This window comes from Rhinolophus hipposideros (assembly GCF_964194185.1).
Source record: "Rhinolophus hipposideros genome assembly, chromosome: 4".
Lineage (NCBI taxonomy): Eukaryota > Metazoa > Chordata > Mammalia > Chiroptera > Rhinolophidae > Rhinolophus > Rhinolophus hipposideros.
Window position 1 is genome coordinate 44724759 of NC_138050.1, and position 24170 is coordinate 44748928.

Below are 24170 nucleotides of genomic sequence, written 5' to 3' on the forward strand. Positions count from 1 at the left end.
GTTTATCATTAGAGAAACTTGTATATCAATCTACTATAGAATGATTAGTGTTACTTGAATGTACTGAACACACTGTGATAAATTTTTCTGGTCTTAATTTACATGTGGGCTTAACCAAGAAGAAGAAGTGTGGGGATGGTTGGGGTTGGGAGGCAGTCAGTGAAGAAAACTAGCCCTGAAATTTGGGTATAACTTCTAATTTGGTCATAAAAATGAGAGCCATGGCTGTTTCATATTAAATTGCAGGTCCATCATTGACTTCTTCAGTGGTTTGAAAGAAGCAATTTACTGCCTCACATTTCTATCTATTAGCATACACTAAATGGAGATAATAATACTTAGACAGCTTTATCAGGAACATTTTGAAAATAAATCAGTGATGAATAAGACTTATGCAAGAAAGAGTTATTACCTGAGTAAGAATTTGTCTTTTCGTTTCCTGTGCTGTGCCATCCTAGTTGTAAGGACATTCTTGGCTGTGACTGTGTGATCCACATCCAGTGAGTTGTGGTTCTCCCTACTTTCAGGCAGGTTGAATTTCTTGCCAGGTAGGACAGTACTTCTACCTGCAGTGCCATCCATGCCTTTGCTCTGCACACTAATGAAGAATCAGTGCTGACAGATCCAAAGTAATTCCCATTCTTTTCATCTTCTTGTCTCTCCCCAAAGCTTAAACTACTAATAATAACCATCTTAAAGTTTTCTCTTGGGAAAGTTGGGCATGACTGGAAGGGAAATCAATTATTCTTAGGACAGCTATTATTGTAAGAATTAATCACCGCTATTTGCAATTACTGTACCATACAATTATCACTAATATTTATGCTGCTTTGACTGCTGCCAGAGACTGCATGCCTTTGCTGCTATTACCTGAGAACAGAGAGGCAGAGTGGGAAACAAATGAAACCAAAGGAAAGAGATAATAGGATGAGGGGACCTGATTCTCCCACTGTCAGGCTAAGAAGTATTAAACAGCCATTGCCTGCTCATGTCACAACAGCAGCCCACTCAGAGCTGGAAGTTTTCCTTTGAAAGAAAAGAAAAGAACTTAAATAGGTCTGAGAGGATACAAATTAGAATCATTCTCAGCGTTAAAAATTTATTTTCTAAGCCAGAATAACTCAGTTCTTCTAAAGCATATGATTCTTTGTCATGGAAAAAAAAATACACCAGTCCCTATTTCAGAATGTTCGTCCTGCAATACACCAGTTGAACCCTCCATGGTGACTCACTCTGTCTGGGCTGGTGAGAGATATTTGGTTGCCACACTAGGGGTGAAGGAGGGGGAATATTAGAGATGTTTTAGGAATTAGAATGCACTACACAAATGACATGTCTTTTTTTCTCATCTATTTATCCAACATCAATTTATGATTTAAAGATGTTTAAAACTTTTCATGCTTTTGTTTTTTGAATAATTTGAAATTTACAATAAAATTGTAAAAAAATTATATAAAAATATTTATATGACTTTCCCCCAGATTCCCCCAAATCACAGTGCAATTATCAGTGCAAAAATCAGGAAGTTAACATTGAAACAATAGTATTATGTAATCTACAAAACTGCAAATTTCACCAGTATTTCCATTAAGATATATATTTTTCCAGTCCAGGATCAAATCCAGGATCCCACATTGTATGAAGTTGTCCTTAGTCTACCTTGTCTGGGACAATCTTACCTATTTTTTTTTTCTTTAGTGTTATGGTGCCTTTGAAAACTAATGTCTGATTATTTGTAAAATGTCTCAATTTGTGTTTCCTTGAAATGTTCCTCAATATTAAATTCCGATCATGCATTTGGGGGAGGCCAAAATACCATAGAAATAAAACTATGCCTTTTGTACCATATCTTATCAGGAGGTGCCTGATATTACTGGTGAAGTTGTTGTTGTTTTTTAATTAAGTTTTTATTTTGAGATAATTGGAAATTCACATGTAGTTGAAGAAAATCATACAAATAACCTTCATTTACCTACTTTACTCCAATGTCAACAGCTTCCAAAATCAAAATGTAATATCCTGACCAGGATATTGACATTGATAGTCATGATACAGAATGTTTCCATCAACACAAAGATCCCTTATTTTGCCCTTTTATAGCAACAAACACTTCCCTCCTCTTCTTAACCTTGGCAATCGTTATTATATTCTCCATTTTTATAACTTTGTCATTTCAAGAATGGTTTATAAATTGGATTATACATTATGTAAACTTTTGGGACTGGCTTTTTTCCATTCAGCATAATTCTCTGCAGATTCATCCAGGTTGTTGTGTATGTCAGTAGTTTGTTTCTTTTTATTGTTGAGTAGTATTTCATAGTATGGATATACTCGTATCACAGTTTAACTATTCACTCCTTGATGGACATTTAGGTTTCTTTAAATGACAGACATTTAGTTTGGGGTTACTATTAAACTGTCATAAACGTTTCTGTACAGAGCTTCATGCAAACAAGTTTTCTAATCTGAATATCTCATAGTGCAATTGCTGGGTTGTATGGTAGGTGCATATTAAATTTTTTAAGAAACTGCCAAACCACTTCCCAAAGTTGCTGTACCATTTTATATGCTCACCCACAATTTATGAGTGATCTAGTTTTTCTGCAAGTTCACCAGCATTTGGTATTGTCACAATTTTTATTTTATTCATGTTGATAGATGTGTAGTGGTATCTTACTGTGATTCAATTTGTATTTCACTCACGGCTAATAATGTTTAACATCTTTTCTTATGCTTATTTGCCCTGAACAGATCCTCTTTGGTGAAATGTCTGTTCATGTTTTTTGCCCATGTTCTAATAAGATTATTTGTTTGTTTTTCTGTTATGTTTTGAGAGTTCTTTACATATTCTAAACACTACTTTACATATTCTAGATTATTTATATATTCTGGGTAGTCCATTGTTGATATGTGGTGTATAAATATATTATCCCAGACTGTAACTTGTCTTTTCATCCTCTGAACAGGGTCTTTTACAGAGTAAAAGATTTTTTTTTTTTTATTTGAAGCCGAATTTATCAGTTCTTTCTTTTATGGATCATGCTTTTTGCATTAAAACTAAGAATTCTTTGCTTAGCCTTAGATCCTGAAGATTTTCTCATATATTTTCCCAAAAGTTTTAGAGTTTTATGTTTTTCATTTAAGTCCATAATCTATGGGGTTAATTTTTGTTTAAGATGTAAGACCTAGATGAGTCTTTTTCTTTTTTTTTCCTTTTTTTTGCCTATGAATGCCCACTTGCTCAAGTACCATTTGGAGAAAAGCTATTTTGCCTCCATTGAATTGCTTTTGCAGCTTTGTCAAAAATAACCTAAGCATTTTTACCATTTCTGAATTCTCCATTTTATTCCATTATTCTATGTGTCTCTTCTTTCACCAACATCCGTAGTCGTGATGACTATAGCTATATACACTGTAGACTGAATCCTTCCTCTTCTTTCTTTTTCAAATTAATTTTATCTATTTTTAGTTCCTTTGATGTTCCTTATAAATTTTAGAATAATCTTGTTTATATCTACTAAATCCCTTGCTAGTATTTTGATTAAGAGTTATGGTAAACTTGGATATCAATCTGAGTAGAATTGACATCTTTGCTATGTTGAGTCTTCCAATTTATAAACACAGGATGTTTACGTATTTAGATCTTTTATTTCTTTCCTCAGCATTTCATAGTTTTCTGCACACAAGTTCTGTACTTTGTTAAATTCACAACTATTTTATTTGCTTTTTTGAGCTTACAAATGGTTACCCAGTCATCTCAGAACTATTTATGAAAATGTCCGTTGTTTTCCCAGTAATTTGAGATGCTACATTTGTCATATACCAAATTTCCACATGTACTGAGGCTGATTTTTGGACAATCTAGTCACTGGTCAATTTGTTTATTCATACTTCAGTATCACACTGTCAAACATCTCTATGCCAACACTCTGTGTCTCATTTCCTTGCTAGAGAATGTAAACAAATGAACTGCCTTCTGAAGTATGGAGCTTGCTGGGAAGGACATGAGTCCATGGGCCTGTCCTGTCTCATTTGCCCTGGCATGTGACTTTGTCTCCTCAACTTTTAAAGGCTCAGTGAATTAGAAAGAGTAACAACATATGTCTCAAACATTTGTGAGGGTTAACTGAAGTAATATATGTGACACTTCATTGTTAACCATTATTGTTATTAACATACACAGTGTAGCAATATATGATGGTGTTTAAGAGGTTAGGGTCTGTGATCAGGCAGAGATGGGTTCTACTGTCCTATTAAGTATACGACCTTGAGCAAGGTAACTTAGCTTTTCTGAGGCTTAAATTTCTCATTCTGAGATGAAGATAATAATTGTAACAATATCATGAGGTTGTAAGGATTTATTATTAATATAACAATATATGTAAAGTACTTAACGCAGTGTCTGACACATAATTAGTGTTTGATTAATGTTAGAAATTTGCCTTTATTGATCTATCGATATCATTTACAACTTCTGGAGTGAAAGAATATTCCATTTCCAGAGACTTAAAGGTGTTTACAGAGACTACTTTGCATACATATCACATTCCAAGAAACATTGACTTTGGTGAAATTCAGCATAGTTGGTAATCAGTTTCGTTTAGAAATATATAAACAATTTGCTGGCTAAGGATGACCTTTAAAATTTTGTTTGTTTGTTTGTTTGTTTGTTTGGCATCTTGTAGGCACACTGCCAGCCTCCGTTGGTCGGACCGTATGTGTTTAGTGGCATTCTCTCCTGATCTAGAACATGTATCATATAGCTAGACTCAGTTGTGTCAATGAGCCCTTCACAGACTGCATTCTTGGGGGAGATGCGGCGTGCCTTTAATTTTGAAAATTGCTCTACCATGGGTCATCGGTGCATTTTCATATTTTGGATCATAGAGGTAGGCTCTGGACTTTCTAGAGGTAATTTATAGAAGAGGCTCCTCATTAGATGTGATTTGTGCTTTCTGCCTCTTTCAAATTGCTCTTTTCTGCACAGGATTAATTTTAAGGGAAATAAAACAAACAAGCTCAAATGTTTCTATTTTATAATGAGCTTTTCAGCTCAATGCAGACCTTGTTGTTATTGATTGTTCCTCAAAGATATTAATTTATCATCGGCTTAATTCTGTGTGGAGAATTCTCAGTTATAATATCTCTCCTCACATCCTTGAGAATTCTGGGATTAGATGAAACATGTATTTCCTGTCACTCCTTCATTTCTCCTAACCCCGTCTCTCCCAACCTTCTGCTTGGCTGACCATAGGCTGTGTTTTGCAGTCTTTCTTATTGACCTCATAAAACTTATCCTTTATTAATACCCCATGGCATCCAACAATTTCAAGGTGATAGGAGAAAAGGAACAGCATTAATAATTTACAACTGAATAACTAACTAGAACGGAACAGGCCACGTCCCTTCACTTCCTTACCCTCCCTCAGCAGCATGGAGGAATTGCCAGTGCAAAGCTAAATGGGGCAAGGGCACAGACTGGAAAGGCAAAGGTGGATCAACAAATCAGAGCGAGGAGCACGTCAGCTGCGTTTTCTGATTCCTGTTTTCTACCCCCAAAAAATGAAAGAACTCTTCGTAAAACGATACGCAAATAACAAGGGATCATAAAGATTATCTAGCTCTGTGCTGTCTTATTCAGATGAGAAAACTGAGGCTCAGAGAGGTAAAATAATTGGACCACAGTTAAGCAGGGACCTAGCGGATGGTTCAGGGTTTTTCCCAGCACAAAATAGAGTCATTTTGAAGAGAAAATTTAAAGGAAGTATCACGTGTCTTGACGATAACATTTTTAAGCAGGTTTATCCTGGCAGAATTTTCAAGTCTGACACTTAATCGTATTAGAGAGAAGAAAATGTATGATGCCCCTTGTAAACATTTCTGTAACATTCTCATTAAGACTGCATGGGCTTTCCTCTGAACTCCTAGGCATGTGTGACACATTCAACCTGCCTGCTGGATCGGCAGGATCCCTCAAGCCCACATTGTATTTCCACTTGTCCCCTTCTGCACTTGATAAATGACACATATGTTCACACCATTCTGCTGAACTTTTTCATAGACTGCCTTAAACAATTACACTTTATTTCCGTAAGAATCTCCCCAACTAGATTAAAGAACATCGTCAATAGGGACAGCACATTTTAATTCTTCTAACCCCACAGTGCCTAATTTATTGTTCGTGCCGTGATACACGTGCCATATGTACACGTTCGTCCACTGAGGAGTGCTTATTTTCATGAGTGTTTATGACGACTCTGCTTCTGACCCTGAATTACACTGGATATAGAAAAATAACCCACTCCTCTGGGGAGCCTTCAGTTCTAGAAACAAATGAACCCATTTGTGTATAAAGGTTTCCGGGGAAACCTTGTGTCAATGTAAACATGTCCAAACCTATAGAGAACTTTAATGAGTTTATTTGAGCCAAACTGATGACAATTGCTGGGAAGCAAAATCTCAACAGATTGAGAAAATGCTCCAGAGAATGGCAGTTTTGCAGTTTATTTTACACATTAAATTAAAAGGAGGAGATCTAAGGAGGGTTACATTAAATCATTGGTGGTAAATTAAGGGGGTGGGAGAAAGCAAAGCGGGGATATCTCTGGGATTGAATAAAAAGTAAAATGGAGAGACAGGTACTTCTTTTACATGGTGGGTACGGGATAGTTAATAATTCACATTAATAACACATAGAGATGGTACTCGGGGAACAAGATACAATGAATCATTCTGTAGTTACCTGCTCTCGTGTGGTAGGTTTGTCCCCTGAGAGGTCCAGAAGAAGGGATTATTCTGACATTCCATGGGTATGTTATGTTAGATGCAAAAGACAATAGGCAGGCTCACTTAAGGTAACGATTGACCTTTGTCAAGGAAGCTACAGGCCAAGGATGTGACTATCCACCATGACCTGCTTTTAGTTAGGAATTCTTACATTCAGACCGTTCTATGTTGTTACTGTCAGTCTCTGAGTTTATAGGGCCCGCCATGCATGCCTCCCCTGAGCTTGTCAAGTTTAGTTTGTGACCGCTTTTTCATCCACACTGACATCCCCTCTACTGTTAATGAATTATTTGCAGATTTAAAACTTCTGGGTTTACATTTGTACCTTTTAATCTCAAGGCACGTAAAAGCTTGTGTGTAAAGATGTAACTGCTATCCTACTATCGATTTCTGAATTTTTTCATATTCTATCTGAGAAGGTAGCTAATGTAGGGGCAACTGAGTCATGAAACAAGTTCATTCCAAGGGACAATCTGTATTCTGATACACTAGGGAAACCTAAAATGCATTAAAATGTTTTCAATAAAGCCTAATGAATGCATCACAGTTAAAAATAATTGAGTCTGTCTGGATGATTGATTTGAACCACAGGGTAGACACTGGCAGCTAAGTCCCTTTTCTCTGTGTCTCAAATATTTTCCATGCAATGAAGATTAATTCCTTTTATTGTGTTGATGAAATAATAATATAGTCATAAAACATAACAGAACAAGTGGAAGTTGACGAAGTATGTGTTTGATTAATTGCCTTAAAAGATTATAGATGCTGACAGAAGTGTTTTGTTTTTCAATTTTTGTATTTCTCAATACTCAGTTTTTTAATGTTTTAAGATGTAATGCAAAACATACATATTTAACAACCCCCAACTCTGAATGACAAATGAAACACAAAATGCATGTGCCAGAATATTCACAGCATAACAAATCCAGTATCTGTTTAGAGTTTTAGGTTATGGCAGGCTGATTGGGTTAACTTGCCTGCCAGCACAGGAGGATACTTGATCAAAGCAATCTAGCATCGAAGGCCTATGGACAGTCTCTTCTCAAGATGTCTGGTTTCTCTCTTGCAAAATAGGTCTAGATTCCCCTGAGAAAATACAGAACCATTCTCAGTGACACTTGCACCTGCATTTTCTTAACCCTGGTTTCAACCTGGGTGGACTTTGTCATAGGATCCTGTGAGGATCTTGTGGGTAAAAAGAGGGGACAGAGACTCAAGAATTGACCACTGAGCTGCATTCATTTGATGGAAGCAACATCAATTAGAATTTGTGGTTTTCAGAAACTTTTCTGTTCATGTTGCAATCCTCAACTGTCATGTGTAATTTTTCCTACCTATCTGAAGTTATTCAGTCTTTTAGTCATTTATATTTTTCATTTTTTTTACCATGTGATAGGCCCTGGAATATAGTAATTAATATGAGATGCATGATTGTTGTCCTCAAAGAATTTATAGCTTATTTAGAAAAGTAGACGTTAACCATGTCATTTCAATAAACTGTAATGAATGTTATGATAGTGGGAAAGTACGGTGCTATGGGAATAGACACTAGAGATGAGTATACCTAACCTCCTCCAAAAGGCTAAGGAAGATAGATCATTTGTAGATGGAGATGATTAAGCTAAAATCTAAAACTGTAGAAGGCGTTAATAAAGCAAAATGTTGTTATCTGAGGGTGGACAGATGACATGGCAGTCATCTTCTACTTCTTTCTTATACAAAAGACCTCATATTAAGGATTCTTATTTTAGTAATTCCGGACTAGCTTTATGAAAAACAGCCTCCCACAGAAAGCAGTTGAAAGCTAGGGACAGCATATAAAAAGTAGTTTTTGAAGTCACTAGGAGAAGACAAAGGCAGAAAAAAACTTAAGAAGATTCACTCCTGAAACAGGGACACCTCACTGGGTGAGGTCTGTGATTTTACAAATATTGTCCTGAGAGCACATGTTGCTGGGAAGTTAGAACTCAGGCAGAAGACCCCGGTCTTATGCTAGAGATGATAGGAAATCAATGGGGGGATATCCTTCATTTAATCCTGTGATCTCCAGGCAGGCTGCCCCAAACCTGTTTATAAGATCTTCTCAAAAACTAGGCTGACCCTTCAACTACACGTTTTCTGGGAAGATTACAAGATGCCCACTAAAAAGCAACAGATTTTCAGCTGAAAGATCTCTGCAAAATATTTCAGCTACTGCCCAATGCAAGAGATACAAAATTTAGAATTTGAGTCCTAACAATTTGAGAAGTCTTAAAGAGACCTGCTTTCGTTTCAGGTTTAAGTGTTTTGTATACCTATGACTTCGAAGTTTAAGTCCTGGGCCTGGTCCCAGCTTTCTCTGCCCTACCTTTGGAGGAGATACAATATTCTTTACACGTTACCAACAAAATCCTCTGGCTTTCACCCCTAGTTTTCAAATGGCTATTAATTGTCCTCAACTTTTTTATTAACTTTTTCCAGAGTTCAATTTAGCTACCTAGTTCCATTGTACTTATAGTTACTATTTCATATTTCTCAAACCCTCATAAATTTCATAAGCTAGTGCATTCTTTTCCGTTAATATACCAATCCAATTCACTATTGGTCAAAGTTAAGCATTTGGATCACCAGTTTTTGTAGAGAATATTTATGATTCACTTCCCACCACTAATGGGATCCCCCTTGCTAGCCTGGCAGCAAGTGACCCAGCTCAAAAATGCCGTCTGATTGTTTGCTGTTCCCGACAACCTGGGTATCAACTATTGCCATTTAGAAGTATATTAGAGTTTAGCATGCAAGATGTTTGGGAATGCCCTTGGGATCACACCTGTAAAAGAAAGGAAGAAGAAGCTGGATTTAACAGAGTAAGAAATTGACTATACTGCCTTAGCTAACTCTGACACTGGGAAGGCTCTTGAGAATTGTTCACATTGGGACTAGATGGCCAGGCTTTTATACACCATACACTATACTGTATATAGGCCACTCCAGGAAGATCTGTAACTTGTACAGTTTGCCTCTCTGCAGCTGAAGCAATTCCTGAAGGAACTTGCAGCTAACGGTTATCTAATAGCACTCCCAAAACTGGGTCATCAGGTGCTCTCATCAAAGGGGATTTGGGTGGTTTATCACAGTATCCATCACAATCCACCTCCATCATCTTGGACGCTGAAGTGATAAACTTAATGTAACAGCCAACACTTTGAAAATGTCAGAATAGAAACATACAAAGAGGCTAGTTCTTTGAATCCTGGAAACATCTAGTGTAGGGATTTTTATTGGGATACTACACATATCTCATTCTTGTAGACATTGTCAGCTGGATTTTCAGTTACTGAAAACTGAAAACATTTTAGCACATGGGAGGGACAGAAGGGCATGATAACCTGTTACAGGCAGAAGACACACTTGTGAAAAAGCCAGGATTGTGAGAAAATATACGTTTTGAAGAACTGAAACAAGTCTAGTATGGGTAAAGTACATATTGTGCAGTAGAGAGAGGAAAGAAAGAAAGCTGGAGAAGAAAGCAGGGATGAAATCTTGAAGAGCCTCTCAACGTACATTGTGCAGTTGATTTTATCCCAAGGGCAAGGGAAAGCAATAGGAAAGTTTTAAGCAGAAAAGTGATATAATACAGTTGTGCTTTTGAATGATCTCTCTAACCCCACTAAAGAGCTTAGCTTGGAGAGGCCAAGGCAAGACAGAGGGAGACCTTTTAGGAAGTAATTGCTGTAATCCTGCTGAAAGGGGGCTTGAAGCAGGGTAGTAGCAATGTGGATGGAAAAGGTGAGCTATTTAGAAGTCAGAATCCGTTGCACCAATTGGCGACCAATTCAGTGGGGAAAAACTTGGAATTTGGGATAATTGTCCAGGTCCTGGCTTGGGCAACATATACGTGGGCACACCTTGAGTTGTAGCTCAGAGGGATGGTACAGGCACTGGGCTCTGGAGCCAGGCTGTGTGTGTACTTCCTGACTTTGGTACTTCCTAGCTGGGTGCCTTTTACCAGTTTTCACCATTCTGTGATTCAGTTTTCAAATCTTGAAATGTTGTTAAATATATCTACTTTAGAAGTTTGTGTGAAGAGTAAATGAATTAACACAAGTAAAATACTGTCCATACTAACTTCCCAATAAATATTAGCTATTATTATTATTATTAGGGACCTCACTTTGGTTTTCCTGTTTGTGCTCCTTGTTTGCTGTTTAAACCTTGTCGATGTTGGTACTTTCAGATCCCAATGTAATAACCCTACTCTGACTGTCGTTTTCTTCATTCACGATGATTTGCCTCGACATTCCTGATGCCCTGGCCAGACTCCACTGACTCCCTCACACCATGCCAGTGGGAAAGCAAGTAATGTTGTAGGAAAAGAACATCCTGAGGACAGTTATTTTGATTTAAATCTATACGTATTGAAAGTACTATGAGTTCAAACAATTAGGTCCATTAACTCATCCTAGAAAAAGTGGGGCATACCTCATTGCTGGATATCACTATGGTCACCTTTGAAGCACTCCCCTTGGGAATCTGTGCACTGATGCCAGTGCCTAGTCCACCCTTCAAAGCAGTTTTGGAACTCTTTTTCTGGAATGGCCATCAGAGCTGTCATCGTATTACCCTTGATGTCCTAAATGTCATCAAAATGTCTTCGTTTCAATATTTCCTTTATCTTCAGGTAAAGAAAGAAGTCACTGGGGGCCAGATCAGGTGAGTAGGGAGGGTGTTCCAATACAGTTATTTGTTTACTGGCTAAAAACTCCCTCACAGACAGTGCTGTGTGAGCTTGTGCATTGTCGTGATGCAAGAACCATGAATTGTTGGTGAAAAGTTCAGGTTGTCTAACTTTTACATATAGCCTTTTCAGCACTTCCAAATAGTAAACTTGGTTAACTGTTTGTCCACTTGGTACAAATTCATAATGAATAATCCCTCTGATATCAAAAGAATGTTAGCAACATCATTGCAATGAGTTCACGAACTTAATTGTCATATCTCGTATGTACTCAAATTGTACAGGCTGATCTTCAGTTGCTGAGCACTCTGGTATGTAGGGCCAATTGGATCATCCTCATATTCTATTTACCTCAGGCACCAGTGGAATTCAAGGTTCTCATGTGATCCCACATTTGCACATCCTCATTCTTCTCTATACTACGCCTAACCTTTCATCCTTCCTTGTCTTCCCAAAGTTCTTAAACTGCATCCTCTGTGACTCAGAATTTGTTATCAAGCACCCCCAACTCTACATGCATTATCAAAATGCATCATTTATGTGTCCCTTTTACCTTCTTGTTCTAACTGAAACTGACTTGATCCAACACCATTTTACCTGCAACATCCCAGGTGTAGATTTTTTTTTTTTTTCCTTCCGTGATTCACGTAGCTCGAGACCTAGGATTGGGATAGGAGTCCCCCTTGCTTCCCATAGACACTTTCAAATTGCCTTACTACTTTCTCCTTCAAAACTCAATTCTGTGTGTCATCAAATTTTACCATCTCTTACTTTCATTGACAGATATCTGAGTCAGTCCCCCTCCTTAATTTATAATTTCAGTATCTTGTTCACTGTCTCCCTATCAACCACACTTTCAATATTAATTCTCGGTGACTTTAAAATAAATGTAGATGATCTATTGGTTCTTAACCTTATTAATGTTAAATTTTATACTACCGTCATCTATGATACCTGCCCCTATAGCAATCATCAACGACTTCATCCCACTAAAATCTTAGTTTCAAAGTCAATCATGTCCTATCCTTTCAACTCACTTATTCTACTACTCACCATTTCCATGGGAAACTCTTTCAATGAAAAAGGTGTACTTATTAATACTTTAGACAATAGACTTCACTTCTGGAATCACCCCCTTCCCTCCTCAATCAATTTCTCCCTCTTTATTGGATTCTACCAAAATTCCTAAATCTGTCTCAACTACATCTATCCAGTGCAGTAACAATTTACGTAGTTTCTCAGGCAAGAAGTCTGGATTCCTTTCTTTTCATCATCCTCTACATCTAATTCATCATTGAGTCCCAAGTCCCATATGGTAGACTTCAAAATACATTCTGAATCTGACTTCATTTCACTATCTCCAGTGTCATGGTTTTAATTCAGATACCTGTTATCTCTAGCATGAACTGCTACAGTCTCCTATGAGGTCTTCCTGTCTCTGTTCTTGCCTTCTGCAGTCCATTTCCCATACTATCTTCAGGCTTCTCTTAAGAATCACTTAGCACTTTGGGTAATCAAAAGATTAGTCAGGTCATATCTCTCCACTGCTATTAATCCTTAAATAACCTCCAGTTATACAAAAACAAAACAAAACACCCTATTTATTAAGGTACATGAACTTGCCCTTGTCCAGTTCTCCAATCCTGTCTTCACTAACCCTTCACTAGTTAGTTAACCATAGTAGCCTTCTTTCTGTCTGTCTAATATGCCATTCCAAGGACTTTTCATTTGTTCTTTCTTTTGCTGATTATTCAGATTTCAAATTTAATGTCACTTGCTCAAAGAGGCCTTTCCCAGTCAACTTAGCTAAAAAAATTACTCACCCACTCCCGCACTCTGCCTCAGTATTATTGTTGAATTCTATCTGCTGTGCATGACTTCTTGGTTCTCAACATTCTCTTATTTAGATTGTCTCCCTGCCCACTTCATCACACACATAGTACAGATACCTCCATAAATTCCTTCAAGGAGGATTTTTCCAATCCCTCTCTCTCTCCTTCTGTCTCTTCACTGCTGAATCACTGGCACCTAAATAATATTTGAATTTGACACACATTGTTTGTGATCAGTAAACTTTTGTTGAGTACCTGAATGATGACCGACTGATATTGAAGCCCTGCTATTAAAAATCTGTACCACCGAGACCTTGTGTTCATACTTCAGGAATTAGGAAGAGGGATTAAACTAAACTGGTGTTTTTGATAGGGGAACAAATTAAGTCTCCAGATTTAAGCAGAGGCAGAGATAATGAATGAGCTCCACAGAGGAAATGCAAGATAGATAAAAACCACAGACATAGAACAGATACATTTGAGGCTTTACTGTAGATATCATTCTATTCTGCTTTTTCACTTATTATTACAAGTACTTTTTCATATCATTAAAAAGTCTTTGTAAATATACAATTGTTGAATGATATTCCGTTTTCTATGGAGGGACCATAATTAATTTAACCATTTTATTGCTCATTAACATTTATTTTTTAAATTATTTTTTCTTTTATAAATAAATACGCTTATATATTACTATTTTTCAACATTTGTGACTATTTCCTTAGTATGAACTCTTAGAAGGGGAAAAGCTACTTTAAAAGGGATAAATGTTTTTAACGATACTACGACTTACTACTAAATAGCTTCCTAATATTTTTATGTGATTTATATTCATATAGTCCATAAGAGTAATGATTTTATAGCAACCTCCAACATTAATAACATTTATTTTATTCTTTGTTCACTTATAAGCAGGAAGTTAATCTGAATGTTTTCAGTTGCATTTCTATGATTACTAGAGAGCAATAAATATTTCACATATTTGCATTATCTCTTTTGTATTTCATACACTTGTATATTATATTTTCTCCTTTTGGTCTTAGTGATTGTCTCATCAATTTGTGTGTAGTTTTTATATATTAAGTATGTAACTGTTTATTATATTTGCTTTAAATACTTATCATAGCTGCAGATTTTAGAAAGCATGTTTAACCTAATGTCAACAATATTAGAGGCTGTAAAGGCAAAAGAATAAACCTAATTCTAAGGTAAGGTAGAAAAGTACCTTCCTCCATGAGTAGAATGTGGTCAAATTTGGCCCAGTTGTGAAAACTAAAGCAAAGTGAACTAAGGATTTGCCTGAATAGAGTTTAAGTGGGGCGTAAATGGCTCAGGATTTTACAGGATCAAGAGGAAGTAACATTCAGTAAAGGAAGCTGCCCAGACTGAGTGTGTTAATTTTCCTAGAAAAACAAGGTCAGTCATGGCTGAGAGACCAGATGCAGAGTGTAAAGCAGCAGTTTATCTTTTGTGAATTAAGGATGAGACCATCTTTGATATCTTAGATCCTTTTTTTTCCAACCTATAGCCTTTAACCTCACATCTCTCTCCTCTGAAGCCATAAATATTAAGGAAATCCAAACAGATATTTTAAAATCTCATGTCTAGAGAGAAGTCAGGGGGAAAGGGCAGATGCTAAAGAGAACAGAATTGAATTCCAAGACTTCTGTGAAGCCAGGGAATTAAAAAAAATATCCCTTTGAAGAGCATTTTGGTCATGGGAGAGAAAAGAGAGGCAGCTATGGAGACAAAGTTAGCAACGAGACAGCGGGAGCAAGAAGTCAACCCAACCTTAGACCAATTTTGGTCTCTCTTTTCCTGGTTTATTGCATAAATACACTAACAACCAAGGAAAGTCTACAAAACCCAAACATCTGGGATGAGGAGAATCTCTATTTTCCTTACAAAAATCATGCTCTTTGACACATGTGCGGCTTCTCAGTGATCTAAGCCAGCTGTGCACCCCAAGAACTGGCACAGACATAGGGACCCATGCCTAGTGGGTACACCACGTTTCCTGACTTGAGTTAAGCTGCTTGAAATGGCACTGATGGAGAATATCCTTATTAACACCATTACCATGCCACTAGCCTGTTTTCATTTGATCTGAAATTTATTATATTAAACCTATAAAACATGTTCCCGAAATACATTGCCACAACAGTGTCTTCCTTCTTCCAAGCTCACTTGCACAAACAGATCCAATTGCCATTCAGCATTGGGAAGAAAAAAAAATAGCCTTACTTATCTCCCATTTTTTATTTATTCAGATTTCCCTCAGGCTTTTCAATGTTACCCAAAAGAAACTGCATGGCTCTCAGTAATTCTGTTCTTTTAGGATCATGAAAATCGGCTTTAGGTTACAGTACATGAAAAGGCAAAAGGAAAAGGCATGCTTTGGTTATCCCCAAATCAAAACAGTTCACGAAAAGGGAAAAATTTTGTTTGCATGAACACTTTCTTCTTCTCAAAGTTTTTTTTTTTTTAAAGTTCTTAAATCTTGGAGTCATTTGTCATCCCTACTCCCCATATCAATACTCCTAGAATGTTCCCATCCCCTTTTCTAGCCCATCCCAATCTCAGCCATCTTGACTGACTTCCTACACATTTTCAACATCAAAGCAGTACTCCACAATAGCCACTGTGTTTTCAATGTCACAGGAGGCCATCTGAGCATTGTTCATTCACCTTACCTTATTCAACAAACTAATTAGAATCTCTGTTGTAATAGGAAAATACAAAGGCTCATTCACTCTCTCACACTTTTCCAGAGAACAAGCACAACCAACTTTTTCTTATTTATATTTTAAAAATCTTATGTGTATTTTTAAAGGAATTTATAAATTTCATATTTATTACTTATGACAATAATACATTTAAAAATCTGTGTAGTTATTTCCTCCTTTTTAATTTCTATTTTGTAGCTACTTCCATTTTCTCAATCATCATTTTGTTTATTTGCATTGTCTCCCTCTTTTTTCTTGGTTAGTCATTACAGAAGTTTATTTTAATAATCTTTTGGAAAAATCAGTTTTCCATGTGTTAATCTTCTGTATTGTTCATTTATTGTCTAAATTTCATTGAATTTTCTCTTCTCTCTATTTTTTTCTTACTTCTTGTCTCTTTGGGTTTAATTTTTTTCTCCCTAACCTCCTGAATTGAGTGCTAACTTCACTAATCTTCCATCTTTCTTTTACATAATAAATGGATTGGTAGCTCTATATTCCCCTTTAAGTAGGGCTTTAGCTCTGTCCCACACATTTGACTTTTAATTCATTTATTGTCATTCATTCTAAATATTTCTTAATTTTCTTTAATATTTCCAAAGTTTGACATTGTCATTTGCTTTCATTGGATATATCATTTTCTTTTAAAGATTGTATGTTTATGGTATTAGACTTTTCCTTAAGATCTACTATCTTTCTAATCTACCCCAAGCAAGCTAAATGTATCAATATTTATATCTTCCCTCTTACAGGATAAATATTTGATTATACTCTTGTGTTTGTTCTCAAAATGTGTCTTTGTAAACACTATTATAAATAATTTCATGTATATTTCTGTGTCCTTTTTATTATAGAATCTAAGATCATTTGGCTAATTTCCTCCATATTCTTTTAGTTTCAGTATTTACAGAGTGTAGTTCCAGATCAAAATATAGTCTATAAATCTCTATGTGCCTATCTCTTCTATCATAAAAAACATAATTTGTAGACAAAGGTTTGTTTTTTTGAATAAATTACATGTTTCATGATTCTCCTTCAAGGCAATACCTCTTTGTAAGTCTTTCATATAGTTGGTGTCTTGTAAATCTTTGTTTAATGAATAAACCCAAAGAATATGTCAAGTGGATGTCCAGATAGCTACATTCATCAATCCTATAGACTACCTGCCAAAGACAGTTTTCTGATACATATTAAGAAAAGGTATATTTCTTTTCTCTGACTTTTCCTATTCATATAATTTCACACACACACACACACACACACACACACACATCTTTCTTGTCCACCCAATGTTTACTAATATTTTTCTGTCTTGAGGTTCATTTATATATGAGGTTCATATATAAAATTCTAGTACATTTTATATACACATATGCACATGCATATTTTCCTTGGATTGTATCTGAATCTTTTCATTTAATTATCCAATAATTCTTTCAACTTATATTTGTTGATTGTCTTCTATGTGCAGAATACAAGGGTGGGAGTAGGTTTACAATTATGTATCAGCTGGTCTGAGAAGCCTTAGTAAAAAGGGACATTTGAGTCAAGACATATGGAGATGAAGGATTGAACCAATCATATATGTGGAGGAGTAGTGTTTCAGATACACAGCACAAAGGAGCAAAAATCCTTCCAAAAACTTGCCTGGCAGGACCATAAATTGGCCAATCACTTTGGAGAAATGTGTCATTATCTTCTGACATTGCACATTTGTATGCATTGAATCTGGCAATTCCTTTCTGAGATCTATAACCAAGATGACACAGACCCGGAGACATGTTGAGAACCCCAATAGAAATACTATCCAAAGAGCAGAAAACCAGCAACAACTCAGTAGTCCATGGAGAGATAGGTAAATTCTGCTATATTCACACAGTGGAATGTTATAAGGTAGTGAAAATGATGTAACCATCTATGTGGATAAACCTTAGAAACAAAATTGAATTAAAAAGATAAAAAGTCCCTCAGAAAGCTACATAGTATGAGTCTCTTCATGTACTATGTTTCCCTGAAAATAAAACCTAGCCAGACAATCAGCTCTAATGTGTCTTTTGGAGCAAAAATTAATATAAGACCTAGTCTTATTTTACTATAAGACCAAGTTTTTAATAATATAATATAATATAATATAATATAATATAATATAATATAATATTGGGTCTTATATTAATTTTTGCTCCAAAAGATGCATTAGAGCTGATGGTCTGGCTAAGTCTTATTTTTGGGGAGACATGGTATTTAAAAACAGGCAGAAGCCTTTACTACGTTAAAAAGACCAAGAAATTGAAAGGCAAGGGAATAATAAACAAAATTTAGTGTTTCATCACTTTTGTTAAAGAAAGCAGGAAGGTAGACTAGAGAAAAAGCACATAATTGATGCTATGGTTCGTATGAAAAATGTTTTAATTATTAAATTCTTTGGCATGTTTATATTTTAAAAGATAATTAAAAAGTATATGGAAAGGAAGGAGGATAGAGTCATTTTATATACTGTTGTTAATAGTATGTATAGTTGAAGCCAATTTGGAAGGCAAGGGGTCTCTATCTGTCAAAACTTAAAGTGAACATACCTTTTTATTTAAGAAATACACATGTAGGAATTCATCAAAAAATGTTGGTGTATACGTATATCAGTACGTGAATACATAGATGGGGGCACGATGATATTTAGTGCAGCACTATTCATAATAGCAACAAAATAGAAGTAACCTCATTATCCTTCAGAAAAGAAAAGGTTAATTGAATTATAATATATGTTTCCTATGGGATGCTAATACAATTAGATAATAAAACTACACATAGTTTATCAAGACCCATGATTCTTCCAGGGGAATTCTTCAAGTCAATTCTTCAAGTCAGGTGTATTCTGTCTGTCTTCATCTAGATAAGGTGATTTTGATGGGCTTATCCAGCACTGCCCAAGACTTCTTCCTTAGTCTCCTGGTATCCACACTGCAGCCAGAGTCACCTGTGTACAAAGCAATGCAAAGAACCTCCCTTCTCAATTTATAATCCAATGCATCCCACATAAAAGCTTTCAGATATGGCTTCAAACTTCCTTTATTAACCTCAGCAACCATGACCACCCTCTCCCATCAGTATTTACTACATCAAATAGCTTTCTATTCCTCAAATAGGCCCTACCTCTTGGTCTCTACACATGTACTGGCTCTGCTCTCTTCCCTTTTGATTGTGGTATGATAAAAACCACTTAGGTTTTGGATAAATCATAACTCAATTCAAACTCCAGGTCTACCAATTACTGGCTATCTAATCTCTCACAAATTACCCAACATAATTGACCTTTAATTTCTTCACTTGTAAAATGAAAATACAAACACTTAATGAGATGTCTGAGACAATCAAATCAATTAATTAATATAAAGAATTTATTATTATGGTCGACCAAATAAGCACTGAATCAATATTTGCTTAATCAATTCACACCATTGCAAGCAATATTCCCACATATTTACTTCATCAGTATTTACCTGTTTGCTGTTATTCCAAGCAATCCACTCTATCAGTCAGTAATTTACTACATTATTGAGTTTTCCAAGCACGTGACTCATATCAGTATTTTATATATGTGTACATAGTATACACTCATAGTTTTTGGGAGAGTGCTAATAATAATTGATTAATGTCTAGTTAAGTGTTTATATAATTTCCCCCATTCACACTGCTCACTGCATCCTATTTCCTAGCTTCCATTCGCTATGATTTCAATTTTGGACATTATTTTAGGTAAACTATTTTGTCCATTCTAACACCCATGGAAGTCATAAAACAAGTTTTTAGGTTATACCATTTTAAATGTCCACTTTAAAGAGGAGGAGGGAGACTAATTCTGATAAAAATTTTACTCCAGAACCATGAATCTTGGTGAGCAGCCATTTTTAAATGAACACAAACAATTCCCAAAGTTTCAGCTAACCTACTTCATACTGTCACCACACAGCCATTTATCCATTCTGCGTGTAATTGCAGGCTCTGAGAATAGAGTGATTGACTAGGAAACCTTGATTGCTAGGTCTCTCCAGGTTCACAGTCTAGCATTGTAAATACATGTAGGGACAAGTAATTACAGCAAAATAGGGTAAGTATTAGGAGAAAATGTATCCCAAGTCAATGGGAACACAGAGCAGGGACATTCACCTAAAAAATAGCATTTGGGATCTAAGCCCCAATAGCCATTTGCCAAGAAACTACTATGGGAAACCTGCTTACTGCAGTTAAGCTGTTCCAAATCCTGAAAAAGAAAAGACAATTTTTAAAAACCCCTTAATTGCCTGAAATACCATCTCAACCATCTAATCCTTCCCTGGAGCTGCTAGTAATTATAGCATTTTCTCCCTCAATTGTCAATGAAAAATCCTTTTGTAGGCCATCACTGTTCTATTGTTAGACTAGGATTTTTTTTTTCTTTCTTTCTTTTTTTTTTTTTTTTTTTAAACAAATCAACCTAAACAAAAGCCCTGCTAAAGCTCAGTTACTGGAGAAAAAACATTTTGCCTGGTCAGGCTGTCAGTAATGAGTCAAACTCCTGACAAAGAGCAGGCTGACTTGGGGGGTGGTAGCACCACTGTGATAAGGGTGATTAAAGCCCAGACTGATTGTTCAGGGACACCGGGAATGGACTTACCCACTGAGTGGGAAGTTGAAAGAGTGAGTGGTTCCTAATGTCCACAGTCTTGCAAATCCAGATATGAATTTATATATGTGAAATTATATCTATCTATCTCTCTATATTTATCTAAATAACCATATATATTAATAATATATAATACCTGTGTTATGGGAGTCTAGAGGACCAAAAAGACTAATTTAATTTTCCTTTTAGGGCAGTAGGGAAAGGTTTATGATAAAGAGAGTATTTGAGTTATATTTAAATATATGAAAATATTTTAGCATTTGGAGTTGTATAAAAAGAGCATTTTGGGTAAAGAGACTATAAGCAACCAGCAATGAAGTCACAGACAGGAAGGTGTAGACCGTCTAGATTTTCCTGGTCCATTATAGCTGGAGCAGAGACTAATGAGGTTTTTTGTTTGTTTCTTTGTTTTGTTTTATTCAGTTTGTCTTTGTTTTTTGTTGTTGTTGTTTTTTTAAGATTCTACATATAAGTGAGGTCGTAAGGTATTTGTCTTTGTCTGACTTATTTAACTTAGCATAATACCCTCTAGGTCCATACATGTTATTTCAAATAGCAAGATTACATTCTTTTTTTATGGCTGAGTAATACTCCATTACATACGTGTGCCACTTCTTCTTTAACCAGTCGTCTATTGGTGGAGATTTAGGTTGCTTCCATATCTTGGCTATTACTAGTAATGTTGCAATGAACATAGGGGTGCATATATCTTTACAAATGAATTAATTGCTAATAAATACCCAGAAGTGGGATTGCTGGATCCCATGGCAGCTCTATTTTTAATGTTTTGAGAAATCTCCATACTGTTTTCCATAGTGGCTGCACTAATTTATAACTCCACCAACAGTGTACAAGGGTTACTTTTTCTACACATCTTCACCAGCACTTGTTATTTGTTGATTTACTGATGATAGCCATTCTGACAGCTGTAAGGTGATATCTCATTGTGGGGTGTTTTTTTGTTTTGTTTTGTTTTTTGTTTTTTACTTTCAGGTGTACAAAGCAACATAATGATTAGACATTTACACCCCTCATACAGCGATAACCCCTATAAGTCTACTATCCATCTGACACCATACACAGCTATCCCTATACCATTGACTATATTCCCATGACTGTTAACCATAGTGGCTGTACTAATGTGTATATATATATATATATATGTATATATATATATATATATATATATATGTATATATTATACATATATACATATATACATATATATACTAAATATATATATATATAATATTTTGTTGCAAAATATATAATGTGTTGTGGTAAGATTTTATTATTTTTATGGCAGAGTAATACTCCATTGTCATTGTGGTTTTGATTTGTATTTCCCCTATGATTAGTTATGTTGAGCATCTTATTAGATGTCTGTTGGCCATCTGTATGTCCTCTTGGGAGAAATGTCTATTCAAGTCTGCCCATTTTGTAATTTGATTTTTTTGTTTTTTGGTGTTGATTTGTATTAGATATTAATATGTATTAGATATCTAATAAGGGTATCAGATGTATCATTGGCAAATATCTTCATCCATTCAGTAGGATGTCTTTTTGCTTTGTTGATGGTATTTTTTAATGTGCAATTTTTTTTTAATGTAGTACAATTTTTTTATTTTTTTTATTTTGTTTCCCTTGCCCAAGGAAATATATCAGAAAAAAATATCACTATGAAGAATAAAAGTCAGAGAGAGTTTACTACCTACGTTTTCTCCTAGGGGTTTTACGGTTTCAAGTCGAACATTTATGTCTTTAATTCATTTTGAGTTTATTTTTTATATGGTGTAAAAAGTGGTCCAGTTTCAATTTTGTATCTATCTGTCCAGTTTTACCAGCACCATTTATTGAATAGATTGTCTTTATCCTGTATAGCCTTTCTTCCTTCCTTGTAGATTAATTGACCATATAAGTGGGAATTTATTAATTTTGTTGTGGGCATTCTGTTCTAGTCTAGCCAATACCATACTGTTTTGATTATTGAATCTTTATAGTATAGTTTGATATCAGGAGCCTGAGACCTCCAACATTCTTTCTCAAGATTTCTTTGGCTCTTCTGGGTCTTTTGTGGTTCCATATAAATTTTAAAATTAGTTGTTCTAATTCTGAGAAAAAATGCCTTCAATAATTTGATAGGGATTGCATTAAATCTGTATATTACTTTAGGTAGCAAAGACATTTTAACAATATTAATTCTTCCAACCTATGTGTATGGTATATGTTTCCATTTACTAATGTGTTATTCAATTTCTTTCTTCAATGTCTTATAGTTTTCAGAATACAGATCTTTCACTTCTGGTTAAATTTGTTCCTAGACATTTTATAGTTTTTCATGCAGTTGTAAATGAGATTATTTTCTTAATTTCTTCTTCTGATTGTTCATTATTGGTGTATAGAAGTGAACAGATTTCTGTATATTGATTCTGTATTTTTCAACTTTACTAAAGTCATTTATTAGTTCTAATAGTTTTTTGGTGGAATCTTTAGGGATTTTTTATGTATAGTATCATGTCGTCTGCAAATAATGAGAGTTTATTTCTTCCTTTCCAATAGGGATGCCTTTTATTTCTTTGTTTTGTCTGATTGTTGTGGCCAGAACTTCCAATACTATGTTGAATAGAAGTGGTGATAGTGGGTATCTTTGTCTTGTTCCTGATCTTAGAGGAAAGGCTTTCAGCTTTTCACCATTGAGTATATTAGCTTTGAGTTTGTCACATATGGCTTTTATTATGTTGAGGTAAGTTCCTTTTATAACCACTTTATTGAGAGTTTTTATCATAAAAGGATATTGAATTTTGTCAAATGCTTTTTCTACATCTAAGATGATCATAGGGTTTTTATCCTTTATTTTGATAATGTGATGTATTGCATTGCTTGATTTATGGATGTTGAACCATCCTTTCATCCCTGGGCTTAATGTCACTTAGTCATGGTGTATAATCCCTTTTACTGTATTGTTGAATCTGGTATGTTAATATTTCATTGAGAATTTTTACAGATATGTTTATAAAGAATATTAGCTTGTAATTTCTTTTTTTTGGAATTTATGTATCTGGTTTTGGTATCAGGGTAATGGTGGCTTCATAAAATAATTTTGGAATCATTCCTTCCTCTTCAAAATTTTTTCTGAAATAGGTTAAGAAGTATAGGCATTAATTTTTTGAATGTTTGGTAGAATTCACCTGTGAAGCCATCTAGTCCTTAACTTTTGTTTGTTGGGAATTTTTTAAAAATTATTATTATGGCTTCAATTTATTGCTAGTAATCGGTCTGTTTAGATTTTACATGTCTTCTCGGTTCAGTCTTAGAAGGTTATTACTTCTACAAATTTATTCCTTTCTTTCACATTGTTGTATTTGTTAGCATATAATTGTTCATAATATAATTTAATGATTCTTTGTATTTCTGTGGTGTCAGTTATAACTTCTCTTTCATTTATGATTTTATAT